Consider the following 2,500-nt stretch of genomic DNA (forward strand, 5'->3'; position numbering starts at 1 on the left):
TTCATTGGCGGAAGAGCAACCCTCGGAAAAACCGAGTTGACGCAATCAACAAGTTCGATGCCCGCCGCAATGCGTAGAGCACCTCACCGGCCTTCGCGTCGGATCCATCCTCAACATTAAAAATGCATCGTCGTAAAGGATCCAGACTCGCCGCGCGCCGACTTCCTCGGCATTTAAAATGCGTCGTCGAAAAGTCATGGAACGCGGCTCGTCGCATGCCTCGGCATTGAAAATGCGTCCTCGGCAAGCACACACGTCGTAAAATAGCATACAACGTGACACCATAAGCTATACCTTCACCGAGATTCATTTCGGCAAATGCTCGCCTAGGTTTCCGTCAAAAAATACCAACAACCTACACCTCGGGGGCCGGGCCCCCCCGAATCCGAAAATATTTTTTCCAACACCGAAACGGGTCGACGAGTTTTTTTTCCTTCCCTCGTCAGTGCCATAGGTGCGCCAAAAGGCGCGCACCAAAAGCCTTCGGCAGTTGGTGCAGGGAGGTGAGGCATAGTGCACCCCCCTAAAGAGCTCTTAGGACTTTTTTTGGACTGACAGGAGGAAATATCACATGTGCCCAGCAACCCCCCCCCCCATTTTTAAAAATCGGCATGGAATTTTGATCTGAAATTTTGGAAATATGTTTATATATACCCAAACCTGCATAATAACAAATATCAGAATTTTTCGAGTCCCGGAAGTATTTTATTTTATTTATTTATCGTTTTACCTTCGGAAATTCATAACCGGCAAAAAAAAATTCCAAAAATCACCAAACTTCTTTCTAAATTCCTCATTTAATATATATTAACTACTGTATGAATATTGTTCGAGGAAAGTATTATAGAATTTCACTTAGTGCAAGACATATACATTTTTACACAGAGCAGAGGTTCATTCGGCTGGGAAGCAAAACCAGCAGAGGTTCATACGGCTGGGGAATGTATGCAAGGCATGCCAAGGCATGCCGAAGGGCTGCTGAAGCCCAGCCGAGAGGCTGCCGAAGGGCTGCCGAAGCCCTCGAAGGGCTGCCGAAGCCCTGCCGAAGCCCTGCCGATGCCCTGCCGAAGCCCTGCCGATGCCCAAGGGCTGCCCATGCGCTGCCGAAGGGCTGCCGAAGCCCTGCCGAAGCCCAGCCGAAGGGCTGCCGAAGGGCTGCCCATGCGCTGCCCATGCGCTGCCGAAGGGCTGCCGAAGCCCTGCCGAAGCCCAGCCGAAGGGCTGCCGAAGGGCTGCCCATGCGCTGCCCATGCGCTGCCGAAGGGCTGCCGAAGCCCTGCCGAAGGGCTGCCGAAGGGCTGCCGAAGGGCTGCCGATGCCCAAGGGCTGCCCATGCGCTGCCGAAGGGCTGCCGAAGCCCTGCCGAAGGGCTGCCGAAGGGCTGCCGAAAGGCTGCCGAAGCCCTGCCGATGCCCAAGGCCTGCCGAAGGGCTGCCGAAGGGCTGCCGAAGGGCTGCCGAAGGGCTGCCGAAGCCCTGCCGAAGCCCTGCCGAAGCCCTGCCGAAGGGCTGCCGAAGCCCTGCCGAAGGGCTGCCGAAAGGCTGCCGAAGCCCTGCCGATGCCCAAGGGCTGCCGAAGCCCTGCCGATGCCCAAGGGCTGCCGAAGGGCTGCCGAAGGGCTGCCGAAGGGCTGCCCATGCGCTGCCGAAGGGCTGCCGAAGGGCTGCCCATGCGCTGCCGAAGGGCTGCCGGTGCGCTGCCGATGCGCTGCCGAAAGGCTGCCGAAGCCCAGCCGAAAGGCTGCCGATGCCCAAGGGCCGCCGCTGGGCTGGCGAAGGCCTGCCGACCGGCTGCCGAAGGTCCTTCCGATGGACATGCGAGGGCCTTCGGAGGGACGTCGGCGGGCCTTTCCGAGGGTCTTCGAGGCCACACACGCGCTCGCGTCTCGCGCCGAGCTGCCGAGTGCCCGAGTGCCCGCACCCGCACCCGGTCCCGCACCCGCACCCGCACCCGGTCATTAGATTAATGCACGGGGGGGGGGGATTTTCCGCAATTCCGAGCATTTCGACGCAATTTTCCGGCCGGGCATTTTCCGCGATTCGCCGCAGTTTTTCCGGGCGGGGCATATCCGTAATTATCCGGGGGCATTTCCGTAATTTTGCCAGGCAGGGATTTTTCCGCAATTTCCAGCATTTTTCGCATAGCGCGCGCGCGCGCGCCGCTTGCACCGCGGACGAGGGCTTGCGGCAAGCCCGCGGGGGTGAGGAATGGTGCACCCCCCTAAAGAGCTCTTAGGACTTTTTTTGGACTGCCAGGAGGAAATATCACATGTGCCCAGCAACCCCCCCCCCCCATTTTTAAAAATCGGCATGGAATTTTGATCTGAAATTTTGGAAATATGTTTATATATATCCAAACCCGCATAATAACAAATACCGAAATTTTTCGAGCCCCGGAGGTATTTTTTTTAATTTTTTAATCGTTTTACCTTCGGAAATTCATAACCGGCAAAATATATGTCCAAAAATCACCAAACTTCTTTGCAAAATCCCCTTTCAAT

The sequence above is a fragment of the Mercurialis annua genome, assembly GCF_937616625.2.
Source record: "Mercurialis annua linkage group LG4 unlocalized genomic scaffold, ddMerAnnu1.2 SUPER_6_unloc_51, whole genome shotgun sequence".
Taxonomy (NCBI): Eukaryota; Viridiplantae; Streptophyta; class Magnoliopsida; order Malpighiales; family Euphorbiaceae; genus Mercurialis; species Mercurialis annua.